We start from the raw sequence: 8,882 nt of genomic DNA, 5'->3' as shown, positions 1-8,882 counted from the left end.
TTATGTATGGTTTGACATTCGCACCTTCTCTCACCCGCCTTTTACTATGGTCGGCCATTCACAGCTTCCTCTCCACCATACTTGTATGGTGGGATATTCACACCCACCTGCATCCGAAGACCTCCGCCTCCACTTTTGTTGATATTTAGTCGGTCATTCGCACCTTACCCGCTTTTGGCAAACTATGGCCTTCTTGCAGCCAAACACCTCTGATCTCGCTTTTGATGATGTAAGGTTGGGCATTCAGACCTTGCTTCACCTGCTTTTCAAAAAATATAGTCGGACATTCACACCCACTTGCATCCGAAGACCTCCGCCCCAAATTTTGTTGATATTTAGTCGGACATTCGCACCTTACCCGCTTTTGGCAAACTATGGCCTTCTTGCAGCCAAACACCTCTGATCTCGCTTTTGATGATGTAAGGTTGGGCATTCAGACCTTGCTTCACCTACTTTTCACCAAATATAGTCGGACATTCACACCTTCTTGCAGCCGAACACTTCCGCTCCACCTTTTAGTGTTCTATCACACCTTTTTTTCACCGCATTTTATACATTATGGTTGGAAATTTTCAACCACTCTCATCCGAAGACCTCTCCTCCCGCTTTTGTTAATATATCTGAACTTTAGTCGGACATTCACACCTTCTTGCAGCTGAACACCTCCTCTCCCACTTATGATCATGTGTGGTTTGATTTTCGAAAATTTTCTTTCATGTTTTCTAGCAATTATTGATGAACATTTAGAGCTTCTTGCAGCTGAACACCACCTCTCCCGATTTTGATTATGTATGGACCGGCATTTTTACCTTTTCTAACACATTTTTCAGCAATTATGGTTGGAGATTCACACCTACTCACAGCCGAACAACTCCGCTACCGCATTTGATGGTGTATAGTCGGGCATTCTCACCCTTTCTCATCAGCTTTTTGCAAATTATGATCTGACATTCACACCTACTTGCAGTCGAACAGCTCTGCTCCCGCTTTTGATTAAGTATGGTTGGATATTCGAACCTTTTCTTAACTGCTTTTTACAAACTTTGGTTGGACGTTCACACCTTCTTGTAGCCGAACACATGCACTCCTGCTTTTGATGATGTATGGTTGGGCATTCGCACCTTTTTTTTACCCATTTTTCAGGTATTATGGGTGGACATTCACACCTTCTTGCAGCTGAACACCACCTCTCCCGATTTTGATGATGTATGGACCGGCATTTTTACCTTTTCTAACACATTTTTCAGCAATTATGGTTGGAGATTCATACCTACTCACAGCCGAACAACTCCGCTATCGCATTTGATGGTGTATAGTCGGGCATTCTCACCCTTTCTCAACAGCTTTTTGCAAATTATGATCTGATATTCACACCTACTTGCAGTCGAACAGCTCTGCTCCCGCTTTTGATTATGTTTGGTTGGATATTCGAACATTTTCTTAACTGCTTTTTACAAACTTTGGTCGGACGTTCACACCGTCTTGCAGCCGAACACCTCCGCTTCCGCTTTTGATGGTATATAGTCGGGCATTCGAGCCTTTTCTTACCCGCCTATTACTTACTATGGTTGGACATTCAAACCTTCTTGTAGCCGAACACATCCGCTCCTGCTTTTGATGATGTATGATTTGGCATTCGCACCTTTTCTTACCCATTTTTCAGTAATTTTTGGTCGGACATTCAGACCTTCTTGCACCTGAACACCTCTGCTCCCGCTTTTGATGGTGTATAGTCGGGCTTTCGAGCCTTTTCTTCCCCGATTTTTACAAATTGTGGTTGGACATTCAGACCCTGCAGCCGAAAACCTCCGCTCCCTCTTTTGATCATACATTGTCGGGCATTCGCCCCTTGTCTTACACGGTTTTTACAAACTTTAGTCAGACATTCACACCTTGCAGCTGAACCACCTCCATTCCCTGTTTTGATCATGTGTTGTCTGGAAATGCTACCTTTTCTTCCCCCGTTTGTGAGTAATAATGGCTGGACATTCACACCTACTTGCAGCCGAAAAACCACCTCTCCCGCTTTTGATGATGTATTGTCCGGCATTCTAGTCTTTTCTATCACATTTTTCAGCAATTATGATCTGACATTCACACCTACTTGCAGTCGAACAGCTCTGCTCCCGCTTTTGATTATGTTCGGTTGGATATTCAAACCTTTTCTTAACTGCTTTTTACAAACTTTGGTCGGACGTTCACACCTTCTTGCAGCCAAACACCTCCGCTTCCGCTTTTGATGGTATATATTCGGGTATTCGAACCTTCTCTTACCCGCTTTTTACAAACCATGGTTGGACTTTCATACCTTCTTGTAGCTGAACAACTCCACTCCTGCTTTTGATGATTTATGGTTGGACATTCGCATCTTTTCCTACCCATTTTTCAGTAATTATGGGTGGATATTCACACCTTCTTGCAGCTGAACACCTCCTCTCCCGCTAATGATCATGTAAGGTTTGATATTCGAAAATTTTCTTTCATATTTTAAAGCAATTATTAATGGACATTCACACCTACTTGCAGCCGAACACCACCTCTCCCGCTTTTGATGATGTATGGACCGGCATTCTTACCTTTTCTAACACATTTTTCAGCAATTATGGTTGGAGAATCACACCTACTCACAGCCGAACAACTCCGCTACCGCATTTGATGGTGTATAGTCGGGATTTCTCACCCTTTCTCATCAGCTTTTTGCTAATTATTCTCTGACATTCACACCTACTTGCAGTCGAACAGCTCTGCTCCCGCTTTTGATTATGTGTGGTTAGATATTCGAACCTTTTCTTAACTGCTTTTTCACAAACTTTGGTCGGACGTTCACACCTTCTTGCAGCCGAACACCTACGCTTCCGGTTTTGATAGTGTATATTCGGGCATACGAACCTTTTCTTACCCGCTTTTTACAAACCATGGTCGGACTTTCACACCTTCTCTTAGCTGAACAACTCCGCTCCCTCTTTTGATTGTGTACAGTCGGGTATTTTAACCTTTTCTTACCCGCTTTTTACCAACTATGGTCGGACATTCACACCGTCTTACAGCGGAACACCTCTGCTCCCGCTTTTGATGGTGTATAGTCGGGCATTCGAACCTTTTCTTACCCGCTTTTTACAAACTATGGTGCGACATTCAAACCTTCTCGTATCCGAAAACCTCCACTCTCTCTTTTGATCATACATTGTCGGACATTCGCACCTTTTCTTACCCGCTTTTTACAAACCATGGTCGGACTTTCACATCTTCTTGTAGCCGAACACATCCGCTCCCGCTATTGATTGTGTACAGTCGGGTATTTTAACCTTTTCTTACCCGCTTTTTACCAAGTATGGTCGGACATTCACACCTTCGTACAGCGGGAACACCTCCGCTCCCTCTTTTGATGGTGTATGTTCGGGCATTCGAACCTTTTCTTACCCGCTTTTTAAAACCAGGGTCGGACTTTCACACCTTTTAGTAGCCGAACAACTCCGCTCCCGCTATTGATTGTGTACAGTCGGGTATTTTAACCTTTTCTTACCCGCTTTTTACCAACTATGGTCGGACATTCACACCTTCTTACAGCGGAACACCTCCGCTCCCTCTTTTGATGGTGTATGTTTGGGCATTCGAACCTTTTCTTACCCGCTTTTTACAAACTATGGTCGGACATTCAAACCTTCTTGTAGCCGAACACATCCACTCGTGCATTTGATGATGTATGGTTGGGAATTCGCACCTTTTCTTACCCATTTTTCAGTAATTATGGGTGGACATTCACACCTTCTTGCAGCTGAACACCTCCTCTCCCGCTTATTATCATGTGCGGTTTGATATTCGAAAATTCTCTTTCATGTTTTCTAGCAATTATTGATGGACATTCAGACCTTCTTGCAGCTGAACACCTCCGCTCCAGCTTTTGATGCTGTATAGTCGGGCTTTCGAGCCTTTTCTTCCCCGGTTTTTACAAATTATGGTTGGACATTCAGACCTTCTTTCAGCCGAAAACCTCCGCTCCCTCTTTTGATCATACATTGTCGGGCATTCGCACCTTTTCTTACCCGCTTTTTACTAACTTTAGTCGGACATTAACACCTTATTGCAGCTTAACCACCTCCGCTCCCTGTTTTGATCATGTATGGTCTGGCAATACTACCTTTTCTTACCCATTTGTGAGTAATTATGGCTGGACATTCACACCTACTTGCAGCCGAACACCACCTCTCCCACTTTTGATGATGTATGGACCGGCATTCTTACCTTTTCTAACACATTTTTCAGCAATTATGGTTGGAGATTCACACCTACTCACAGCCGAACACCTCCGCTCCCGCATTTGATGGTGTATATTCGGGCATACGAACCTGTTCTTACCCGCTTTTTACAAACCATGGTCGGACTTTCACACCTTCTTGTAGCTGAACAACTCCGCTCCCTCTTTTGATTGTGTACAGTCGGGCATACAAATCTGTTCTTACCCGCTTTTTACAAACTATGGTCGGACATTCAAACCTTCTTGTAGCCGAACACATCCACTCCTGCTTTTGATGATGTATGGTTGGGCATTCGCACCTTTTCTTACCCATTTTTCAGTAATTATGGGTGGATATTCACACCTTCTTGCAGCGGAACACCTCCTCTCCCGCTTATGATTATGTGCGGTTTGATATTCGAAAATTTTCTTTCATGTTTTATAGCAATTATTGATGGACATTCATACCTTCTTGAAGCCGAACACATCCACTCCTGCTTTTGATGATGTATGGTTGGGCATTCGAACCTACTTGTTGCCCGTTTTTCATTAATTATGGGTGGACATTCACACCTTGTCGCAGCCAAACACCTCCGCTCCCTGTTTTGATCATACATTGTCGGGCATTCGCACCTTTTCTTACCCGCTTTTTATTAACTTTAGCCGGACATTAACACCTTCTTGCAGCTTAACCACCTCCGCTCCCTGTTTTGATCATGTATGGTCTGGCAATACTACCTTTTCTTACCCATTTGTGAGTAATTATGGCTGGACATTCACACCTACTTGCAGCCGAACACCACCTCTCCCGTTTTTGATGATGTATGGACCGGCATTCTTACCTTTTCTAACACATTTTTCAGCAATTATGGTTGGAGATTCACACCTACTCACAGCCGAACACCTCTGCTCCCGCATTTGATGGTGTATATTCGGGCATACGAACCTGTTCTTACCCGCTTTTTACAAACCATGGTCGGACTTTCACACCTTCTTGTAGCTGAACAACTCCGCTCCCTCTTTTGATTGTGTACAGTCGGGCATACAAATCTGTTCTTACCCGCTTTTTACAAACTATGGTCGGACATTCAAACCTTCTTGTAGCCGAACACATCCACTCCTGCTTTTGATGATGTATGGTTGGGCATTCGCACCTTTTCTTACCCATTTTTCAGTAATTATGGGTGGATATTCACACCTTCTTGCAGCGGAACACCTCCTCTCCCGCTTATGATTATGTGCGGTTTGATATTCGAAAATTTTCTTTCATGTTTTATAGCAATTATTGATGGACATTCATACCTTCTTGAAGCCGAACACATCCACTCCTACTTTTGATGATGTATGGTTGGGCATTCAAACCTACTTGTTGCCCGTTTTTCATTAATTATGGGTGGACATTCACACCTTGTCGCAGCCAAACACCTCCGCTCCCTGTTTTGATCATGTATGTTTTGACATTCGCACCTTTTCTCACCTGCTTTTTACTATTGTCGGCCAATCACAGCTTCCTCTCCACCATACTTGTATGGTAGGAAATTCTCACCCACTCTCATCCGAAGACCTCTCCTCCCGCTTTTGTTAATATTTAGTCGGGCATTCGAACCTTTTCTAACCCACTTTTTACAAATTATGGTCGAACATTCCCACCTACTTGCAGCTGAATACTTCCGCTCCACCTTTTAGTGATGTATGGTTGGCATTTGCACCTTTTGTTACCCTCTTTTTATACTGATTGCTGAAGATTAAGTTGTTCTTTCTCAAACTACAATTTTTTTTTAATTGTTGAAACTTGATTTGAAGTGGATAAATAAGGAGGACAAACAGTTTTAAGTCACGCTGATAGAAGAAATTAATTTTATAGCAAAATCTAAATTTCGTCATATGTCGAGAGATGCTTATTGCTGAAGAAGTTCTTTCTCATTCTACAAAGTACAACGTTGTTTATCGTTGAAACTTGATTAGACATGAATAAATATGAAGGACAAAGCAGTCTTAACTTGGTTTGAGTTAATTAATTCGTTTTATAGGAGAATCCGAATTCGTGCTTATTTTCGGATTCCTGAAGAATGAGTCTGGTTCTTTCTCATAATACAAAGTTTGTTGTTTATTGTTGAAACTTCATCAGAAGTGAAGAAATAAATGAATGCCTATCAACAAATGTGGGATCTAAACTCTACTGCTTCCTCTAAAATAATTTATTTTCTCAATTCAGAAATGTGTGTGTGTAAGTCACAACACCCGTGACACCAAAACGGCTTTCTTTTTTCTCTTTTCTCTACACTCTGCACTATGAGCACACACACCAAATCAGAAAGGCTTTTTTCTCTCTTTTCTACATTATGGACTGTGGGGACACAAAACCGCTCTCTCTTTTTTTTTTTTGATTGTGTGCCAGGGCGTTGTCTCACGTATTAGATTATGCTTAAGATACGAATGGGTTTATCAATCACATCAGAATCCATACATACTGGTCCTCCCGTAATAAAATGGTCGGATCTTATCAAACACACTTTGTTTCTTGTGACAATCAAGTCAGCGAAACAGCGTATACACGTCAAGACACTGAATCAAGTTTGCCACAAGAACTCATAAGTTTGGCAGTATTGCTCTGCCGTCAGCAATCATACACCCATTTTATTTTCGTGAGACATGTGCAAGCACCTGTTCATCTACTGTTCTATCACTATGAATTAGTGATCTATTATCAATAAGGATACTTCTACAACTACTATCAAAGTATGTCCGGACTTCTTATGTTGTCAGTTGCTATATATGAATAAGTGGGTAGCTACTGACAAGCATTAAGCATGTCACACAGCCCAAACATATAACATTTCAGGACACACCACACAGTTAACAACCACAGTGAAGTGTCAAAGCCCAAACATTCAACAGGACACTTACACAACACATTCAAATCAAACAGTCAGACAACATACAAGAACATATACCCCAGCCGGCATTGCTCCCTGCCTATTTTCCTACAGCTCACTATGTGTGCGCACACCTTTATTCACAAACTCTTCAACTTATACTCTTTTACCGAAGCTGCTACAGCTCGATTGGCCGAATACCCTTAGATCCTATTTCGGTGAATTTGACATCTGCCTTACATGTAACAGATTAGCGGTTTAGCAGTTTTAATTTAGTTTGAGTGAAGGAATTCATTTTATAGCAAAATCCGAAATCGTGAAGCACTCATGAAAGTAAGCTTATTCTCGGATTCCTGAAACTTTAGATTTGCTCTTTCTTTTACTGCAAAGTACAACGTTGTTTTTTTTGTTTAAATCTTTCTAGACATGGTAAATATGAACGACAAAGCAGTTTTAACATAGTTTGAGTGAAGGAATTCATTTTATAGATAAAATCCCAAGAGTCTGCAGAGAAAAGAGAGTGAATGCGAAGTAGACTTTAACACGGCTATGGGAGCGAGCCGAGTGTCGGCTAACCGGGAGAATTGCTTGAAAGAAACGCGACACAGAATGAGCGGTCAGAACAAAGCCTCAATACGGGATTCTCGTGGTGTTTTTGTTGCTGCCTTGTCTTTTGCATAGAGTAAAAGACAAGGCAGCCATCGAATAGGGCCCGATTGTTCCTACTTGGTCAGCCGAGGAGCAAGGGGGGGGGGGGGGGGGGGGGGGGGGGCAAGCGTCTCAACCAAGCAAAGCTCACCATGGGGAAGGTGGCTATACCAACTAGCCTGATGCCCTGCTCCCGCAGTGACGGATAATCGTACTCTGGTTTCTCTTCATAACATACAAGTCTTTCGCCTTTTACTAAAGACTTCCGTGGAGAGCAGCACTAATGAGTTGTTTCTATTATTGGCAGGCTTTACCTTTGCGGGTGAAGCCCTTTCTGTCTGTGCAAAAGAAATCTTGCTACTTTGCAGAGTGACTTCTCTGAGTAGAGTCGCCTTACTTGTTGCGACTGTGCCGATGTTCGAAGCTGGAGTGCAAAGTTGTTGCTTGAATGGTGCTTGCTGGAGCATGCGGGAGTGCAAAGTTATACCATTTAAAAGGGCTGAAGAGTGAGTGCTCAGTGCAGCGGGTGGGCGGAGGTGCAACGTGACACTCTGGCCACCTATGGCCATAAAAAGAACACTGCTACAAGTGCGCATTGTGCCAGCAAGGGCCCTCGGACCTGAAACAGTGGACAGTTATCGCTTCTCGGCCTTTTGGCTAAGATCAAGTGTAGTATCTGTTCTTATCAGTTTAATATGTCCTCTATACGAGGACAACATATAAAATGGATTTTTAAGAATAGGAGTTGAAAAAGAAGCTTGCTCCGTTCACTCCAAGCCTCGACCCGGTACTGCAGTGCCGCTGGGAACGGTGCGCTCTCCTCTGCTCTTGTGAAAAAGCAAACAGCGGTGCAGGATGGAAGTTTCAGGGAGCCCAAGATGAAACTTTCTTTTAATCTGCTGAGAAAAGAGAGTGAATGCGAAGTGGACTTTAACACGGCTCTGGGAGCGAGCCGAGTGCGGGCTAACCGGGAGAATTGCTTGAAAGAAACGCGACACCGAATGAGTGGTCAGAACAAAGCCTCAAGACGGTGTTCCCGTGGTGTTTGTGGCTGCCTTGTCTTTTGCACAGAGTAAAATACAAGGCAGCCATCGAATAGATTGTTTCTACTTGGTCAGCCGAGG

General features: G+C 43.1%; 2 non-coding genes across 2 annotated transcripts; both read left to right on the top strand.

The window, feature by feature from the left end:
- Positions 1–7,969: 7,969 nt before the first annotated feature.
- Positions 7,970–8,083, top strand: LOC140276342 (U5 spliceosomal RNA). The gene has a single exon (XR_011908943.1). It is a non-coding gene; the product is annotated as a U5 spliceosomal RNA (small nuclear RNA).
- A 312-nt stretch (positions 8,084–8,395) lies between these two features.
- Positions 8,396–8,579, top strand: LOC140276094 (U2 spliceosomal RNA). The gene has a single exon (XR_011908780.1). It is a non-coding gene; the product is annotated as a U2 spliceosomal RNA (small nuclear RNA).
- Positions 8,580–8,882: the final 303 nt, after the last annotated feature.

This window comes from Leuresthes tenuis, unplaced genomic scaffold, assembly GCF_036924035.1.
Source record: "Leuresthes tenuis unplaced genomic scaffold, fLeuTen1.0.hap1 SCAF_18, whole genome shotgun sequence".
In the NCBI taxonomy this organism is placed as follows: domain Eukaryota; kingdom Metazoa; phylum Chordata; class Actinopteri; order Atheriniformes; family Atherinopsidae; genus Leuresthes; species Leuresthes tenuis.
This window is presented reverse-complemented; position numbering and strand designations above follow the sequence as displayed.